We start from the raw sequence: 20,553 nt of genomic DNA, 5'->3' as shown, positions 1-20,553 counted from the left end.
GGTTAGAAGATCCAACCTGGTGAAATGAGCCCCAGATTGATGTACGGGTTTAATGGAATTTCTGTCAAAACACCAGCAAGTTTTTTTATGGGTGTAGACAAGCTTATTCTAAAATTTATTCGGAGAGTCACAGACACCCTGCCCCCAGCATAATTAAAGCAATCTTGGTGGAGAGGAACCGAGAGGGTGAGATCACTGTTTGAAACCACTGCCACAGTGATAAAGACCATGACCGTGGTACCGCGGGGGGAGAGACACAGATCGACAGAGCAGAACAGAGAACCCAGAAACAAGCCCACAGCAGTGTGGGTCACTGATGTTTGACAGAGGGGCACAGACAGTCTGGTGGGGGAAGAACGTTTACAGGTAGAAACTGAAGCTCGCCTGTCACTTCACGCCTCGTACAAAAGTTAGATCAAAATGCATCAGGGAATTCAATTAAAATGCGAAATCGTAACATTTTTAGAACAAAAAAAGGAAGAAAAAAATTTGATACCTGAGACTACGAAAGCAGCTCTCAGAGCTGACACCAGAAAGCACGGAAAATGGGTGGGCTGGGGCATATCGGAATGGGAAGGACCTTGTAAAAGGGATGGAAAGACGAGCTTGAGACCCCGAGGACGTGTTTGCAAACCGTCGTTCCTACAGAGGACATGGCCACAATATACCGAGAAACTTCAAAACCCACAGCCAAATCCAAACGAGCAATCCAATCAGAAAATGAGAAAAACACGTCATCAGACATTTCATTTTTGAGAAAAAAGCACATGAAACATGCTTGGCATCAGCAGTCGGCAGGACAGTGCAAAGGAAAAAACCACGGTGAGACACCACAGCACATCCATCAGTTTGGCGGAAACGGACATGGGGATGGAGACGGGGAATGCGCCGCGGGGAGCAACTCTACAGGACAGTTCAGCAGCGCCTTGTAAAGGGAAACGTGCAGCTCTTAAACCAGCGTCCCAGAGAAACGAAGGCTGTGTCCACAGAAAACTGTGGACTTGTTCACAGAAGCTTGATTCCTCAGAGCCAAAACCTGGGGCCAAGCCGATGTCCTTTGACGGGTAAATGGAAGGCATGCCCACAGCATTTCATACAGCTGAGCCATAAACAGGAGCCGAGGACAGACAGACACAGAGCCTGGAAAGCTCTCTGGGGCGCCGTGCTGCGGGAGGGAGCCGGGGCAGAAGCAGACAGGCTGTATGGGGTTATGAATGGGAAAGGGGCACAAGGGAGGTGCCTGTGGTTGGAACAGTCCAGCAGGCAGGATTGTCTTTCCCCAGGACAACAGGGGAGCTGGTGAGTGACCTGCTGTCCATAACTGAAGATATTGCACACATTAGTAACATAGTAACATTAGGAACCCTGGGGAAACTGAATAAGAGGCATGGGTATATCAATGTCAGTGTCCTGATTGTGATGTTACGAAATGTTACCACTGGAGGAAAATGGGTAAAGGCCCACAGAACCTGTGTGTTATTTCTTAAAACTGCATATGAGCCTGTAATTATCTCAACAAAAATTTCAATCTAAAAGCTAAACACATACCTGCTGTAAGATCCGACTCTCCTGCCCCTCGGTGTGTAGGCACACAAGGAAAGTGTGGAACCGTCATGATGATGACTTGCAAGTCGATATTCGCTGCAGGTTCATTTGTTTTCACCCCGAACCGGAAACACCTCCACTGTTCCTCCACAGAGGATGGGGAAAACGAGCTGTGGGCATCGTGGCATGGAGAACGATTCGGCCATACGACAGGAGGGAAATCCTATCAGGGGGAAACATGGAGAGTGTTCATGACAGAGGAAGCCAGAGGCAACAAGGAGTAGGATTCTGCTTACAAAACTCTAGGAACCGCTACGTGGTCTACAATGAAAGAAAGCAGGTCAGTGGGCGGCTCGGGGTGAGGAGGGGGCAGCAGGAAGCTTCTGGGGTGAGGGGTGTGTTCACTGTCCCATGTGTGCTGAGGGCTTTGTGGGCGTGTGCACCTCAGGCTGACCTAACTATGACCTTCCAATGTCCGGAGCCTCATGCCTCAATACAGCTGTGTGTAAGAGGAACATGGGATGTGCACATGAATGACTGGAAAGGTCAGGAACGGGGGTGCATATGTTTAAATGAACAGGAGGGGGAAAAGCAGATGTGAGGTGGGGTGCAAGGAAGGAGGAGCCCTTGAAGAGTCTCCAGGCACAGGCCAGACCCAGACATCCACTCTGGCCCAAGTCTGGCATTCAGACAGTCGCTGTCCTGGGTCCTGACCAAGAAGCAGGTCTCAAGCCCGGGACCTTCAATTCCGCTCTCCTGGGCCCCAGTTCCCTGGCACTTCTAGGGCAACGCTGCCAGAACGCTGGGACATGTGCTCAGAGCACGAGGGGGCAGGAGTCACCCACCGCTCCCAGCACAGGACGCAGGTCGAGGGAGTGGCGGTCACTGAACGTGGCTCTGATCCTCCCCAGGAATGGCCAGCCTGCCTCCCACCTCCTGTGCCAGATGAAGGGACCCCCAGCCAGTGGGCTGCTCAGGTCCAGGGCTGGGACTCAGGAGGGTTCCAGAATAAGAGAACTGGGACAGGGAGGACCTGACCAGGAGGTGATGTGGGTGATGCCTGGGGGCAGGAGCTGCTGGGAGGGACCAACTGCAGAGCTTGGGGTGACTTCCCAGATGGGGTGAGGACAGAGGGAGCCCCTCCCCAGAGCCATGCAGGCCACCTAGAAGCACCTGCCAGGTAGAAGAAGGTGTGGTGCCTGCCTTGAGGGCAGGGGAGAGAGTCCGGCCCCATCTGAAAGACTCCAAACTCCCCACCAGGTGCTGCAGACCCTCAGGAGGACCCGGAATGTGCACGCTTGTAGCTGTGCCTGAACCTAAGTCATCACGACCCCTTCCCCATCCTGCACTGGGGAAATACAGCTGCCCAGAGCCAGGACAGGGGAGACAGCTAGCAAATACCTGTGGCATGAGGGGGAGAAGACAACCCCGAGTACACGCGTGCCCACAGGCACACACCCGTGCACCCGTGCACACACTTCAGCAGCTCTTGGAATGGTAGACGCATGGAAGGTGCCAGACCCGGCAGCCCCTGGGGTGGGAGGCCTGGTAATCCTCTCAGGTAGGGACCCCGGCTCTCGGGGGTGGTCCTCACCTACAGCACAGCTGCAGGGGGTTGGCTCCTGATTCCCTGCCTGGGGTTTGGGGGGAAGCTGAGTTTGGCCCTGGGTTGGTCCTAAAGGCTCCTTGCTGACTCTGGGGCTGAGGGCTCTGGCCCCATGGCTGAGCTGGTCAATTTGGAAGTGGCAGCAATAACTCTCCAGGTGTGGAGGATGGACAGTTCAGTCCTGTAGCAGTGGCAGACCCACAGGGCTTGTGGCCGCTGAGAGCACAGGGGCCTCTTGGGCTCCCGGGAAACTGCTGGCCCAGCTGTGCCCATCCAGGGGGTACAGACACACACTCGTGTTGGAGAAGGCAAGCAGGGCCAACACCCGCAAACTGGGTGCTCAGACTGACCCAGGAAAGGGGCCGTGGGTGGGAAGGAGCCTGGGATGCAGGCCCCACCAGCTTGGGGGGCACCCCCCGGTGCTCAAATGAAAACAGCAGTAACAACCAGGCCACCCGAACCCCAGCCTCACAGAGCTGCTCCCACTTGTCTACCCTCCTTCCAGCCCTGGTCCTGTCCTTGTCACTCTGCAAGTATAATATGTACGTCATTTTGCATCCGGGGGCGGGGGTGCTGTCCACTTAACAATATGTAATAAACATTCGTCAAGTTTCCACACAGGTTTCATAATCAAACAACAAACAAACAACACCACACAGAGGGCCCTAACTTAATAGATAACCCCATCACTGGGTGCATTGGTTTCTGCCGAACTGTCATTACTGACAGAGGCCGCGTCTCACATTTCCAGGAGAACATTTTTTCTTTCCAGAAGTAAACTGACTGGGCCAAAAGATGGCAGTTTCTGACTATACCGCACTATACTGACTATATGTTCTGACTATACACACACCATCTGTGTAGAGCAGTGACGTCTCCTTCACCACCGAGAGGAACCGAGTTCAAGGGCGACGCCACTTTCACACCCCAACCCCGACCCTGCCAGGGCATCTGGTGGGGGGGGCCCTTTCTGCCAGCTTAGCAGGTAGTATGCAGCACCTCAAGACGGCTTCGACTGCCCTCGCTCTGACGACCAGCGAGGCTCCCGGTTTTCCCAGAGCGGCTGGCTCTCTGGAACACCCCATGTGAGCAGCCGGGCTGGAACGCGGAGCCTGCTGGCAACCGGGTCACCGTTTGCCTCTCGTGAACCGTGACGAGCCCTTCGTGGGCACAGCTATTCCCCCTCTGCACACCCCAGCTGGTGCAACCACCTCCCTTCCCCTGGCCTTTCCCCATGTACACGGGTCTTGGCTTTGTTCTTGCTGTCATCTACCCATATTTCTCTCTGCGGCTTCTTGTGAGGCTTCAAAGCTGAGAGTGGTCTTTCTTCGTTAGTATATAAATATTTCATTATGTGCTAACTGTCCTGTTTTTTTTGTTTTGTTTTGTTTTGTTTTTTAAAGAGGTTTGGCTCTTTGAGGCATCTGTTGTCTATTCCAGCACGGCGGGTGGGGGGGGGTGGATCTAAATTAAAATTCTTCTATGTTATCTGGTTTCTCAACATCATTCATTTTTAATTATTATTTTATAAAGTGTTCTAACGTCAGAAAGGTGAGGCCTTCTGACTTGCTATTTTTATTTTTCAAGTGTCCTATGAAACCCTCATCTGTCTGCTTCTGCAGAACCCACAGAAAAATACTGTTGGGATTGATTCGAGGGAGGCTGTGTCTGCAAATGAAGCTGGTGACCTGTTCTCCCCCTATGACGTGTGCTCATTGTGAGAGAGATCATGTCTCTCACCTTGTCCCTAACCCGCAGGGGCTGTAATTTTCTTTACAAAGGTCAGGCGTTTATTATGTTCCTAAGTCAGTCAGATCACCTGTTTCTGTTACAAATGGATTTTTTCATTATATTTTCTGGCCTGGGCATTCCACTATGAAGGGCTCTGCCCACAGGTGCTCAGAGCTGGCCAGGAGGGCTTGTATGCTCCAGGGGCTCAAGGACAGAGTGCACTTGGTGGGAGGGGCTCGGTCTGGCCTGCCAGTTGAGGAGGGGCTACAGGTGAGAGAGAAGCCCAACAGACCCCATTCTGAGTGGGAGGAGGCCCCAGGGGACTAGGAAGGAGGGACAGATGGAAAATCCCTTGGGGAATGAAGGAGAAGAGTGGGAACTCCAGCCCAGAAGGTGGGGCTGTGGACGGAGGTGAGAGGCTAGTTCACAAAACACAGTGAGGAGAAGCAGACAACCCTCCAGAGTTAGAGAAGTGAGGAGTCCAGGGTCCCACAGCCGCAGGTGCAGAGCAGGTGAACCCAGGGCTTCCACCCCCAGCCAGGGCTCTGTGGATGGGCCACGGTTGCTGGAGCAAGTACACCTGCAGCACGCCAGCAGGCAGGGCAGGTCCAGGGCTCCAAGCTGCCGACCCGGTGAGTCCCACAGGTGATCCCATCCCAGTGTGGGTGCTGGCCAGATCAGTGAGAGGACCCAGGGCCCTGAGAACAGAAGAAATACAGCTGGGAGTGGCTGCAATCTCTACAAAGGGGCCAGCACGCGCACCTGCCCACTGAGGCCTCACTCCCTGCAGAATCTGCCGACAGCATCAACAGGCTCTGGGATTCCTGTTCTAAAACATCCTGCTGTCGGGGCACCTGGGGCCTCAGTGGGTTAAGCCTCTGCCTTCTGCTGGGGTCATGATCTCAGGGTCCTGGGATCAAGCCCCGCATTGGGCTCTCTGCTCAGCGGGGAGCCTGCTTCCCCCTCCCTGCCTGCCTCTCTGCCTACTTGTGATCTCTGTCTCTCAAATAAATAAATAAATAAATCTAAGAAAAATAAAAATGAAACATCGTGTCACTCCCTGGCCCTACCTCCCTCCAGCCACCACCCGGTCTCTGCCCCCAGGCTCCCCAACAAAGCTTGTGAGTGCTGTCTGCAGCTCCAAGCCCTCACCTCCTGCCCTGCTTAACCCATCCTGGCCTGGCTCCTGTCCCGGCACCCCTGGAGCCGCCTTTGTCCGGACCCAGGGTCCCCTGCCCTCTGCTCTGTCTGGATCACTACTGGGATTCAGAACAAACTGCCCCAAGATGGGCCCCTTGGCCACGCAGATAATTTTGAGCTGGAAACAGTCAAGGCCCAAAAAACTCAGGAAGAAACTGTGACCTCCTCAAACTGCCTGAAAGCTTAGAAAAACTCAGGAGGAGCACTCTCTTGGTAGATAGCTGCGTCATACTGTGAGCGAGGTATGGGGAGCGGGAGGAGCCCAGGAAGGCCTGTTTGATCAGAGTTCCCTGCGTCCCAACATTTCACCATGGCCCAGCAGACACCTGCTACCAAACATGGGTCCTGTTTGTCTTCCTGTAGACTATATTCCTTCCCTTTCCAAGTTCCCAAGCCCTGCCCGGTCTCAGTCCCAATGACAATGCCCCTCATTTCCTTGCATTTGGAATCTCACATTTTTGCAAGAGCGGGGCGGGGGCAGGATGTCCCTATTCCTCACGCTGTTATGCCCTGCCTGGGCTTCCTGAAGGCTCCATCTGCCTGCACCGATTTGCAAATGAGGACACAAAACAGGGAGGCTCCTGGAAAGAGTCTCAACTGAGGGGTGCGCTCCGGTTCCTTGTCCCCCCACCCTCCTGTACCCCCATCCCTGCTTCTGTGTTTAGCCATTCTAATTAACGAGCAAACATTCTTTACAAAACAATGTTTACAAACCTTGGGATTAATTTAATCAGATATTTAATTGCCCTGTAATTAATCATCTAAGCTTAACGAATTGAACCCAGATCTCTGGGAGTTGGGTGTATCCCACTGACTTCTGAAAATAACTATGTGTCAGAACCTCAGGCTTCCTGCTCCCACTTGATGCCTATGGCCCCTGATACCCTTGCCCCCAGCAAGCAGCCTGGGCTCGGCTCTTTGAGGCTGGAGGGCACAGACATTGCTGGGAGAGGTTGCCGGGCTACAGGTCACCCTAGGCTGGGGAGGCTGATCCCGCTGTGCCGTGTGCCTCTGTGCCCACTGCGTCCCCTCTGCAAGCTGCCACAGTTTCTTCATTGGTGGCAGGGGGAGGGCTCCGGCCAGCCAGTCTCCCTGGGCCCTGTACAGGCTCAGAGTGTCTCAAGGAGGGGCAACAGGGTTTATAGACTATGAAGTCTACCCCACTAGTGAGAAAGACCCTGAAACCCCACACTTGGACCCTCTCTCCACTGTCCCCCAAGTCCCTCTGGTCCCCTGCCCGTAGCAATGAAGGAGGGCAGTGGCCCACATCTGAGAGCATCTGAGGGGCTGACCCCTATTTGGGCTGGGATCTGAAGAACCCCAGCCGAGATGGCCATCCCAAGAGCCCTAAAGCCTTCTCCTGGGAGACTGGTGGAAGGCCAGGGCACAAGGGCAGACGAGGTCCTCATGGATGGGAGCACTCCCAGTGGGCCAGGCCCTGGGCTAAGGCTCACTTGCACTCATGTGTGGCGTCTTTTGAAGCCCTATGCTGGGCCGGGCAGGGTCATCCTCCTATAAGTGAGGAAACCAAGAACCAGAGCCAGCAGAGGATAGGGTCAAGCGCTGGCTGCACAGGTGAGAGATGGGGCAAGGGCCAGTGGTTGATGGGCAGGACCCCTGCACCTGCCCAGTCCTCTGGGAAGACTGTGGCTGCCCAGCTCATTCCTGGAGCCGGCTGGACTTCTGTCTCTGGGCCACCAGGGACAGAAGGCCAGACTCCTAGCCCCCAGGGCAGCCTTACTCTGACCAAAGGACAGCAGGTTCTGGGTAGCTGCCTCTGCCCGGAGGGAATTAGTCCCAGACGGGCCAACCCCTGACTAACCCCAGACCCTCTGACGATGCGTCGGCCAAGGACTGATGAACTTGTCTGACTTGGGAGCTGCCAGGCCAGGGTCCTCCCCGGAGTGATTTATGCCACCCCATTAGTTCAGGAAAGGCAGGATTCATAGAGCATCATGGGTGAGGACCCAATGCAATTCATATTTCTGTGCCCAGGCCTCCGCTAGCGGATCGGGAAGGAAGTGCAAATCTTTGGATTTAGAATCAGATGGAAAGAGGAGTCTGGCCACGTGTCCAGCGAGTGACATGGGCGCCTGGAGAGAACGCTGCCCTGTGGCTCTGTGCTGGGAGTGGCCCCCAGCGGAGTGGCCCAGGATGTCGTGCACCGCGGGCAAACACAGCCCTTCTCAGCATCACGGTCTGGACGGCCTGGTCAGCGCAGAACCCAGGACCCGCCGTGTAGCAGGGGCGTATGTCCAGGCGTCTGATAGTTTGTCTTTAAGTTACCGTGGTTCTACGCAGCTATGCTACTGAGCTCGCCCACACCTCCTAGCCCCAAGGAGAGAAAATGGGGGCGGGCAGAAGGTGAGACACACTTTGGGTCCAGGCCCAGGCAATGGCCCCACTGGGGTGGGCTCCGTGGCAGGTGTGGGACGCCGGCAGTGGGCCAGGGATTTGCTGGAGTTCCGCGCCACAGACTGGGAGGCCACACAGCATGAGGGCACGGGTTCACGGCTAGAGAGGAAGGTCTGCTCCTAGTCCTTCCCCAGGCTTGCATGCGTCTGTCTCTGTCCCCACCATGGTCTTCCCTCTGTGCCCATATCTTTGTCCTAATTCCTCTTTATTTCCTTACTTCAGGAGACTAGCCACACTGGATTGGACCCCCAGCCTGGTGGCCTCATTTTGACTGGATTCGTCTGCCAAGCCCCTCTCTCCAAATCGGGTCATGTGCGAGGGAGTGGGGGCAGGAGACTCATCAAACCCATACAGTCTGCAGCTGGAGATATGCAGCCCGCAGCACAACAGGCCACACGGCCTCGGGGTCGGGGCTCAGACACACCAGCCAGGCGTGCCGACAGGACACCTATGCCCAGTGACAGTGAAGATGGCTCCGGGGAGGCCCACACAGCTGGACGCCAGGTGCAGGAAACCCCTCAGGGCCCTCCAGCACCCCACAGAGAAGCCACTGACCCCCTTGGGAGAGAACACTCGATCGCACGCTGAGCTCTCTCTCTGACCAGCTTATGACCTCAAGAAGTCATTCTTTCTCCCTGAGCCCCCATTTTCTCACATGGAAGAATGAAATAAAATTATTCAGGCTGTCTCATACCATGCGACTTTCTCCGCAGATCGGACGGGCCACCGGCTGCAAGAGCACCTTGTACCAGTCAGTTCTTGCTACATAACAGGCAGCCACAATGATCTCTGCGATTTCATCCACATGCCCGCAGGGAAGCTGGGGCTGCCTGGGCTGGGGCAGCCGCTCAGCATCAGCCTGCAGGTTTGCCACAATGTGGTCGGTGCCACCAAGCTGGCTGGTCCATTCCCTCTGTGTTACTTCTGCTGCGGGCTGGAGGAGCAGTGAGGTCACAGGTGCCAGATGCACGGCCGCGTGTCAAGCCCATGCTTGTGTGGGGTCTGCCCACACCCCAAGTAACCGACAGGGAGAGGGAAATGGGGGGGGTCAATGTTGTCTCATATCTGCCACGCGTAGACAGGTGTCCCCAAGTGGCACACGGACTCTATCTGACCCCATGGCATGGCCCTGTGCAAGGTTGGCCTGGTGACAGTCCCTCTACCACAAGCACAAAGGTTTAATCTCTGCCGTTTATGTGAACAGAAATAACTCACTAAAATTTAATTTGGTAAATTCCAGTCTTTGTAAGCAGTGAATTCAACAGAGACACGATCAGACAGGGGGCAGCCAGCCAACAAGAGAACAGCAAAAGCACCGCATCGCAGACTGCTTTAAATCCCCATTCCCTCGTTACCGTGTCAAGGGCAGTCATTATGTGGTGACGGCAACATTCCCCACCTAGAAAAATAAAACATAACCTTGTGTGGGGGATTAGCATTCTCTGCCGGTTGTCAAATGGGGAGACTTTAGAAGCACGATTTCTGAATTCCATGGTCGGACGAGGTGTTAGCCACGTTAATGGAGACAACGATGGACCCAGCCCAGAGCAGTGCTGCCCAGCACACCAACCCCACGTCTCGTGGGTCCCCTTGGAGGCTTCTGCCAGAACCGGAGAATGGGCCCCACATGCTCTGGGGACAGGCAGGGGCAAGGGCCGACACACCAAGACCTGGGTCACACACACCTGCCCACATGGACCAGAGCTCTGGGGACTTCCTACGAGTTTGACGATGGAGTCCGTGCACACCTGGTGACCAGCACGGCCAGGGAAGCAGGTAACCTCAAATGTCCATGAAAGCCTGTGCCTCGTCATCTGCATTGGACTGATTTGCTTCTGCTGGGTCCAGGGAAGCAGAGCTGAGTCCCTCGGGTCAAGGAGAGAGGATGAGGTGGACCTTGGAGACCCCAAGACTGAGGTCACTACAGACAAGGCAGGTGAGAGGGGACCGCCTCACACACACAGTGCTTGGTACAGTAGTGTGTTCTCAGGCATGGGATGCTTCACGGAGGCCTCCCTGGAAGTGAGTGGCTGGAGAGGCAGAGCGCTTGTGGCGCACCCAGGAGGTGAGGGCCCAGAGCCGTGCATGTGGCAGGCAGAACCAGAGTTTGGGCTCTGGCCAGCGGAGGAGGGGCTGAGGGCAGCGGGAGAGCAGGACAGGCAGAGAAGCCAGCTGGTCAGCAAGAGCACGGCTGGGGGGAATGGACACGGCCAGTGGTGGTGGCCGCGCGAGTCTGACAGGTGGAGGCATGGGGCTCCAGAAGCTCCGGCCCCGCTCCAATCCGTCCCATTAAGTCCCATTAATCCGGCCCGGGACTGCGTTTCCTTGGCTGTAGAACTCTCCAGGCCTCTGAGGGTATGTGTGAGACGGGACAGGTCGGGACACCAGTACAACCCCTAACCCCGACATGCCCCACACTTGTCGGGCAGCAGATGTGGTGATGTGGAGTCCCCCCGTCGGAGGGCGACGGGCGGGTTCTGAGGTCCAGGTCTGAGTTGGGCTTTAAACCTGCCATCCACCTGGTATAATTTTCACTCCTCAACAAAGGGGTCCTCGGCATGGGCCCAGCAGAGGTCCCATGGGGGACTGACTTTTCTGGGACAGATTCACGTCAGGACGTCCTCTTTCTCCCACCTCCTGCAAGGCGTCATCAGTCGGGGGTTGACAAGCGATGGCCTGCAGCCTGTCCCAGCCCCACTTGGACGGTGGTCATCTCCACCACACCCTTGTGCCCGCTCCAGCATATCTGCTCATGTGACACGTCACGGCTAACACCAGTGACATCGGATGTGCACCGTCCCCCCGACCCCAGCCCTAAGCTGCAAACTGGTGTGCTCACCGATCTGCTGGACATCGCTCCGTGGGTGAGGGCCTCCTGCTAAACAGACCCACACGGGCGGCTGGAGACCCCCTTGCCCACTCCTTTGCTCTGCTCATGTTCCACACCAGCAGCCCCGGCCATGCTGCAGGCAGCTCATGGCCCTTCAATGCCCACATGAGAGCCTCCAACCAGGACTGCTGTGGGCCTGACTGGCTAAGATGGGTTCACACGAGAGCAGGGTGGGTCCTAAGCTGGTCTGATCAACAACGTCCTTGCAAGGAGACATTTGAACAGAGAGATCCACACATGGAGAGCATGAAGGCAGAGACTGGGTGAGCGTCTACAAGCCAAGGAGCTCTGGAAACTGCGAGTAACCACAGTCACGGGGGTGAGGCCTGGCGCACTCTCTCCTCCCAGCCTCAGCCAGAACCAGGTCCGCCGCCCTGACCCTCCAAAACCGTGGGATGCGAGCTAGTTCTGCTGCTCACACCCCTGTGTTCAGATGCACCGAGTCGGTCATCATGGGGCGGGAGTTACAAATACCGACAGGAAGAAAACCCGAATCTGAACCAGGTGTACCGATGTGAACTCAGGGCTTCCCATGTCTGGAGACTGATGCAGAAGTGTCAGCGTGTGCGTAACGGGGACTGACGGTACATCCGGATACGCAGCATACGGCCATACATACGATATGTGAACTACACGCAGATAACAACAATACGTAACATAGTGTGACATGGTATCTCGCAGACATCTTTCAGCTCTGTTCTCAGAAAGCCGGAAAGCAGGGGCGCCCCGACACCGCTGAGCACGCCTAGCATCTGCGTCTGGGCTTCTACATACCACCATACTACATACCACTTTCCACTGAAAGCAGAAAGGGCTCCTCAGAGAAGGGACTGATCCCAGACCCGGAGAGGTCAAGGTCAAGCAAGGAGGCATTCTTAGAATGATGGGGACAGAGCCAGGATGGGTCAAGGGACACAGAGGGCTCCCACTGGTCAAATACTCGATAATGTGAGTATGAAATCGAATGCCGGTAGTAACGGGTTAGAACGTGCTGAGTAAAACAGGAAACCGTGAGTCCACATAGACGTGCACATACAAATGAACTGAAAATATGACGAGTAAAATACTGACACAACTTGAAGCATGGTCTCGCAGCGCAGAGGCATGACAGATGTCCTCCTGATGAGGGGACTGGAGCCATCGCCTCCAGCAACAGGACACATGGGAACAGGTGCCCCATCCTGCAGAGGATACATCGACACACCTTCCTGTGTGGAAGCCCCACACAGGACCCAGGCTCCTGTCCCATAGCCTTCTGCATCCTCAGGGGAAAGCCGAGGGCCTCTCTAGCCCGAGGGAGCCCCGGGAAAGGGAGAACTCAGGGAAGCACATTGTGCTTGAGTAAAACACGTCACCAGCTGGAGGGTGTGGGCTCTGGGATCAGGCACACCGTGGCTATCCCCTGGGTCGGGGGCTGTGTCCTGGTTGTGTGGGAAAACATCGTTCTTTACAGAAACATATACTGAAGCCCGTTTGCAAATAACTTTGGGGCACCAAGGAGCCCCGGAAGCCGTCCCGTGGGCCACAGCCCAAAAACCACTTCTCTCCATGCAGTCTTCCCAGTCCAGGCTGACCTCCCCTTCCCAGAGGCCATGGTGCAGGTGACTCATGACGTCTAGATGCTGGTGAGGGCTGGCTCACCCTGTGCCCGGCCTGTGGGTGTGCACCACACAAGACAGGGACTTCATGCCAGCGGCCTCTGTCAGTATTGCACATGACCCACTCATCCCTTTGCACAAGTGCCACTGATGAAGTCCTTGAGACTGTGCTAGGATCACCTCCACCAGGAAGCCCTCCCTGATTATTCGGGGGTCGCCCTGAAGATTCTCACCCTCTCTATATCAAAGGACAGTCCTCAGCTCCACTGCGTGTGCCCACAGGGGCCCGCACTCCCCTCGGTCATAACGTGAACCACTCTCGGTGCTCATCTTCTCCACCATACTCTGATCCTCTCCACGCTGTGGAATCTGTCAGCAGGGACTTGACCAACAGAGAAAAGCTTTCCTCTTGGGTGGGGTGGTCTCAAGGTCTGGTGTGGACCAGAGCTGGGGACTCACAAGGCCTTGTGACTCTGCTAAGTCGGGAGCTCCTCACCGGGCCACCGCCAGCAATGTCCGAGGCTCCCCATCCCCCGCCCCTCTGGCCCCCCTCTGGCCCTGAGCTTGGCTGGGACAGGGCAGTTCCTCACGGACGTGCTCTCAAACCCTCCAGAGGGCCCCGAGTACTAGCCATTCTTCCCAGGGATACTGTGAGCGTTCCTGTGCCAGGACGGAGCATGAGAGAATCCGACATGACACGCTCCCCATCCTCAGGGAAGGGTCTGAGCAGAGAGGGATGGGCCGCAAGGCAAACCACTGGAAAGCAACATGTTCACACTCGGGTCAGGCAAAGCGCTGTGGGACGTGGTGCTGAGACGAGCTGGCCCCGCCTGGGGGAACATGGGTTGGCTCTGACCGGGAACAGTTAGGCTGTTCCAAGCAGTGCACACGAGGCTGGTTCCAAACTGCATAGCACTAGAGCGCCCAACCAGCCCTCTGTGCAGCACCCAGGATGCAGGGATGAGGGATATCCAGAAGAGTCCGGCCCCAGAAGAAAGGCATCTTCACCTCCAGGACGAGGGACCCAGAATTTGCCCCGCATTCAACAGGGGCCAGGACAGCCCCACACTTCATAGAGACACCAGCCTCTATGTCTGAGCCGGGCCCCAGCAGTTGATGACTTGCTGGCTCTGAGCTCCTCCTGAGCAGAAAGGACAGACAACCAGGAAGGCCCAGGTGGCTAGAGACCAGGGGCAGCTGTCCTTCTCATGGGGATGTCCTCTTCTTGGCCATGACGGTTCCTTCTGCAGCCCTCAAAGCAGGAGCTCATCAAAGCGCAGACGGAGGGACGGGGCCGCGGACGCCTCCTGGACCCCGGGAGCATGCTCAGGTCCGGGCGAGATGGCGCAGAAGTCAGAGAGAACATGTCCTCACTGGGTCGAGGATTCGGCCAGTCAGAGGTGAGGGGCTTCCAAGGAAGCCGCGGTCTCCACATCCAAACCATCTGAACAGTGTCCCAAGCTTGTGGTCGGGATGCAGGCCTCGAGCACGGAGGGAGGGAGGAAGAAATCAGATGCTGCCAGGCCTCTTCCCCAACACCATGCGCACCATCCCCAGGACCGACCCGGGAGCCCCAGGCCAGGGCAATCACCTTCCCTGGACATCAGGACCTGGGCCCAGCCCTGGGGAAGCAGGACGGAGAGGAAGACTACGTTCTTGGTGCTAGTCCTGCCGGCCTCCTGGCCATCCCCTCAGGAGCAAGGGGCAAGAAGGAGCAAAAGACAGAGTTCTCGTCCCCGGGGATTCTCAGTCCACACGGCAAGAAAGGCCCAAAGGAGCATCCCAGCCCGTGCCCTCGAAGCCACTGGAATGTCACAGTGTCCAGCCCCTCCCTGGTTCTCCTGCACAAGTGGGAGACATAGCTCCTCTGAGAGACCCCTGCGCCCATGGCGACGCGCCCTTCCCCGTGTCCATGGCAATGTTCCCTTGCCTGTAATCCTCCACACCCATCTGAGCTGGGCCCACAGCCCCACCCATGCAAGGATCAGCTTTTTTCTTGAAACAAGGAGTTCCCTGAGGCCGGTGGCTTTGTCAAGCCCCAGGCATGGACTACAACAGGTGCACGGTCCCAAGTCCTGAACTGCAGAAACACGTGCCTTCAGGCCCCCACAGGAGCTCACAGGGAGGGTGCACCACCCGCCCTAGATCCTTCCATACTGCTCTCCGAAATGCAGGACCTCAGCACCTTGCCGAGCAGAGAAGATCACCGTCAGTCTTTGCCCCAATGGAGGACCCTCCTTTCTCAGGGAAGTAGGTCCTTGGTGGCCAGTCACACCCCCTGGCCAAACCATGGGGACAATCCCTCCCTGAGCACAGATGACACACCCCTACCCCCGCCAGGCACCACGGAGCGCAGGACATGCACGGGCTAGGGTGGGGCTCCCAGAGCTCAGCCTCTAGCGCGGGAGGCCGGTGGGTGACCAGCACAGAAGGGCTTTCAGAGGGTCCAGGAGCAGCAGCCCCCAAGAACCATTCCCCCGGGCTCACTGAAACTGTCCACGGGGGGGAGAACCCCATCAGGCCGGCCCGTGACGGTCCGCCAGTGAAGGAAGGCAGGCGTCTGTTTAAGTCTGCTGTCTGCTCTTCATTCCAGGAGACTGAAACTGGGACTGCACAGGGGAGAGATATTTCTGAACTCTCAGAGTGGATGGTGGCGTCTGAATGAAAACTTTTGCTTGGAGACTCTATAAGTTCCATCTTGTGCCATAACATACACTTGACTTTTTTTTTTTTTCAGCAGTTTTTGGTCTTTAACTTATTGATTCAATTATCTAAAACTGTATAATCCTGTCTCCCGGATGCCAAGAAAGGCACTGTGCACGTACGGCCTGAGGCTTCCAGGGCCACCGCCATCCCCGTCACCCCGAGGTCACGGTCAGCACCGAGACCCACCGCTCACAGCCCGTCTCCCTCTTGAACTAGAGGCAGGCTGTCACGCCTCCAACGGGTTTCCTGTGGCTACCGGGAAAAGTCCCCACACACTCTCTCACAGCACTGGAGCCACGAGGTCTAAATTCGGGGCCGTGCGCCTTCTGGAGGACCCAGGCAAGAGTGTTCTCTTGTCTCCAAGGAGTCCAGACGCACCTGTGCCTTCGCCCCAAGGGCCCTCCTCCACCTCCAGCAGCGGCGGCGATCCTCCACCTGCTTCCCTCGCTCCTGGTCTGTCTCTTCCACGTGCAAGCACACACGGCAACATACACACGTGTGCACACACACGCCTCTGCCTCCCTTGTCTCACCTCGTCTGATGCAGACCCACCTGCACCCATGTAGGAGGCTCCTCGCACTGACCTGGTCTGTGTCCCAACAATCTAGGATCACCCCACCCCCAGTGAGAACCCTCAGTCAGTCCCATCGACGAAGCCCCTCCTGCAAGGTGACGTCACATATTCCCAGGTTGGGAGCAGCAGGACATGGCGTCTTCCGGAGGCCGGGACCCCATCTGGCCCAAGCCCCGCCTCCCCGGACAAAAGCCTATCTGTGTGGCTCTGAGCAGTGTGCCACCCCCGCCACCCGGCCCTCAGTCTCCCGTGTGTGCAGGGGCATGGGCTTCCAGTTCTGCCGTCCTGCCACAAGACCACTCGGCACACAGGCTGACCAGGGAGGGCCCAGCCTTTTGCTCACAGCCCGGCAGTGAGGACAGCTGTGTCCAGAGAGAAGCCGTTCGCCCAGGACCCAGTCGTGGGACGATGAAGAATCCCTCGGCTTACGTGTTCTAATTGAATCGGCACAGATGTAACTCGGGTGTGACGTTCAGAACATGACCCATAAAAACAGCTATCAGTGCTGCTCTACAGGGACACCCGGAGGAAAGATGCCCTCCGGGTCCAAAAAGGGCCACCTGGCTGGGGCTATTAGCCAGAGGCTGGAAAGGGCTGGCGGGAAGCGTGTGAGGACGGGTCTACGACAGGTCAGAGGATGCTACCTTCCCACCTGGACGTCCCGAAACAGAGGACGGGGTGTAGGGATGGTGACCAAGCTGGCCACGGATCCGAGGCTCAGTGTTCTTGACTCCAAGACGTGTGTGCCCCTCAGCATGGCTCTGAGACTGGTTGAAGGAAAACCCATCGTCCTGCTCAGCCAGCAACGACCTCCAGGGACAAGTGTCCACTAGACCTCCTGACCTCTGTCTGACCAGCCTTCGCCCAACCTCAGAAACACTCTTACTGGTTCCCACTCTGCTAGTGAGGAAAAAGCCCTCCTAATAAAAGCTCCTCCCTAATAACAAGAATCCCGTGTTGTGGAAATTTGGCACACATTCATCAACAATAAAAATGAAAACAGGATATCTGCTTTGCAGCACTTACCAGCCCTGGGAAGGAGACGTGGTGGACTCTGACTCTGTTTTCCAACCACCCTGGGGAACGGAGATGCTGTCAATGTGAGCGTGAAGGAGCTGTGGGGACAGAAGGTAGAGACGGAGTCCATGAGAGTCTAATAGATGTTATTTTTGGAATTGGATTTGGGGGCAGCAGCCAGAACCGTCACTGCTGGGGCTGTGAAGGTCACACCTGCGCTAGGATTCCCGGGGCCCCAGTGTCAGTCTTCCCCGATCCTGGCATGGTGGATTTCCTCTGAGAACACCTCCATCCTCACACGAGGGTCCATGTCCACATAGGAGGGATGAGAAAGGCTGACACAGAGAGGGGCACGTGGGAGTGGGGACAGAGGTTCAACCCGTCGGCCAAACGTGGCACGCAGCCACCAGGTAAGCCTGTGAGTGGTGCCAGGACGGTGCAGGCAGACGTCTTGGCAGAGAGGATCAGAGAGACCGCCTGCCCTGCGAACGCAGGGCGTGGGCAGGAGGCTAGGGTCGCCTGTTTACCGGACTTCCAACTCCTGAGGGCTGGCTACATTCTGCCTTGTCCTTCCCTCTATGTCCCATGCAGAGGAATGTGCCCAGCAGACAGCAGGTCCTCAGAACGTGCTAGCGGGCTGAAGGAAGGATGAATGAGTAAGTTCCCAAGCACACGGTGCTGAACCAGCTCAGAGCTGAGCCCTCGGGACTCCAGTGCACTCTGGTGGGGGATCACCCAAGCCAGGTGGCCTCGAGGACCCCCCCCCCCCCAACCAGCTGCCCTCCACGCAGACTCCTCTGGATTCTCTGGGCCTCCTTTACTCAGCCCTGCCTGATGGCCGGCTGGCTATGGGGTGGGACCCAACCCAATGCAGGGACTCCTGGAGTTCCCTGGACAGCTCCCTCCCAGGCCCCCAGCCTTTTGGCCACCAAGCCCTCCTCATTCCACCTTCCATCCCCCTTCTGCCTTACAGCTAGCTCCCTGCGTCACAGCTGGCCCTGCGTCCTGCCCTGCATCTTGGCCCTCAGGCCGGCAGGCCCCACCCGGCTCTGCTGCACTAACAAGCAAGCCCCATTTCAGAGCCTGGCGGCACCATCACTGTCACCTGAGGCAACCACAGCATGGCCACTCTCCCACCACAGCACCCAGCATCCAGGGAGGGGAAGTCCCATCTGGGACACAGAGTTTTCACGGAAGAAACAGAAGCCAAGCCAGTGGTGGAAAAACTCAGTGCCTCCAGATGGTTCCACAGCTGGTCCCCAAACTTGTGACGCCCCTCTCTCCATAAGACCGGGTTAATGGCCCCACTGAAGGTGAACGGGACTGCTGGCCCACTGCAGACAGCAAATGTCCGCCCGGGTTTCCTGGAACCCCTTGGTTGTGGCTGCAGGGCCCCCGGGCGGCGTGCTGGCTTCCACCTGTACCCAGAAGGCTCTGTCTCCACCGTCTGGGTGACCCGGATTTCCACTGCGGGAGAACAGGGTGCAGGGCATTGCCTGAACCCTACACAAGCAACAGGTGCAGAAATGTGTGCAGAGAGGCGGGACAGCAGGCCTGCGATGAGACTGGGACATACCGCTCACACCCCAATAGACTGCAGCCTGGGAGTGGAAGACCGGGATCTAAGTGGTGCCTGTGTCCCCAGCAGAGGGGGGACTCCCAAAAGACCCCCGCCAGTCTCCCCTCACAGCACCCCTTCCCCTGCCTCTCAGGGGCCAGCCCTGAACAACATGGTGTCGCTTCTGGCACACTCTGCGCATCCGAGAAGACCGCAGGGCAGCCGAGTGCTACAGGAGGGGATGAGATCCGTCCTCCGGCAGGAGGAGCAGCGTGTGCCTTTGTGGAGGGGGACTCGCTGGGGTCCATGCTGGGATGCTGCATCCCATCACAGGCTGAGATCAGGGCGCTCGGTATCCACACACTACAGAGATGCATTGGGTCATCTCAGGAGGGTCTGCACAGGGTTGACCCCAAAGTCACACACTCCGCAGGTCTGCCAGGGAGACTTGGGATGGTGAGACGGAGTCCCACAGGGCTCTCCGGAGCTCTGTGGTGCCTTCCCTCTCCTCCCCACGGGGAAAGAGGTTTCCTACCTGGTCATAAGCCCAAGGCAGCCTTCCAGACTGACATGGACTGAGCGGTCTTGACCACACGGGCTGCGGCACGTGCACCCCACTGACAGCACACAAGACTCCCGGGACCACCAAAGGGTGAGCAGGAACATCTGCTGGACAGAGGTCAGCTCGGGGGGGGGGGGTGGATCCCATCAGAGTCTGCAGAGTGCACAGTGGGAAGCCAGGGCTGAGGGGCACCTGGGAAGGAAGGACCACCCACCCATGCCAGGGTGCTGCCATCAGGGTCCCCGAGAATCCCCGAAGCATCCCAGAGAGACAGGACCAGCTTGGACGCAGCCCACCCCGAACCCCAGTCCCCGGGGCTGCCCTCCCTCAGCTCCCCCAGTAGTGGAGAGGGGGCGTCCTTGGCCCCTGTTGCCCACGCGGCTGTCACAGTCCATAGGTCACCTGGCTGAAAGGGGGCTGGAGACGAGGTCGTTTGCAGCAGTGCACGAGATTAAGCCTGGATGACCCAGAGCACCAACTCTTACGGACGGGGGAGGGGACAGCTCGCTACCAGTAAGAGCAGTGGAAGGTCCACCGGAGACCCACCTTGGACGACAGTTCCTCAGGACCAGGGAGCTGCGGGCAGAGCCGTCAGCGCACCGGGCGCACGCATTCCGGTCTCTCGCGGCTCCGGGGACGTGGGCTCTGGAGACTCTAAGGCACGTCCGTCCTGCAGGTCTCGGGATTTAACCCCAGCTCTGGCGCCATAAGCCACGCGAGGGGAGGCGAAGTGGGCAGCCGCCCGTGGCACCCACCAACGCGGGGCTTGCAAGGGAGTCACAGGGTTACCAACGGGCTGAGCTGTAAGGAGTGGGGGTGTTGACAGCCTAGCTCTCTCAGCCCCTCGGCAGCCAGCCTGGGGGAGCAGGCGGCAGGGCGCAGGCCCGGCCCGGCGCCTCAGGGACATCCGGCTCCGCAAGGTGCCACGCTCCCTGTGAACGCCCGGCGGACGATTCCGGCATACTTACGGCACTTCCGGCGTACTTACGGCACTTCCGGCTGCGGCCCTGCCCTGCTGCCGGCTGGGATAGGATACTTCCGGCACTTAAGGCCTCGGCCCTCAGACGCTCACAGCAGGCCCAGACGCTCCAGCCCTTCCAGCCGTGACAGGAAGATGGGCTGCTGCTGTGGTCCCTCCATCTTCCTTGGAG

At 57.4% G+C, this 20,553-nt stretch overlaps 1 long non-coding RNA gene across 1 annotated transcript; it reads right to left on the bottom strand.

Annotated features, from left to right (window-relative positions):
• Positions 1–1,647: 1,647 nt before the first annotated feature.
• LOC123929102 lies at positions 1,648–20,312 on the bottom strand. Its single transcript, XR_006815884.1, has 3 exons — positions 19,949–20,312; positions 17,292–17,380; positions 1,648–1,768 (listed from the first exon to the last, which is right to left on the bottom strand). It is a non-coding gene; the product is annotated as an uncharacterized LOC123929102 (long non-coding RNA).
• Positions 20,313–20,553: the final 241 nt, after the last annotated feature.

The sequence above is a fragment of the Meles meles genome, chromosome 18 (assembly GCF_922984935.1).
Source record: "Meles meles chromosome 18, mMelMel3.1 paternal haplotype, whole genome shotgun sequence".
Taxonomy (NCBI): domain Eukaryota; kingdom Metazoa; phylum Chordata; class Mammalia; order Carnivora; family Mustelidae; genus Meles; species Meles meles.
Note: the sequence above shows the minus strand (reverse complement) of the source record. Positions and strands in the feature narration are given on the sequence as shown.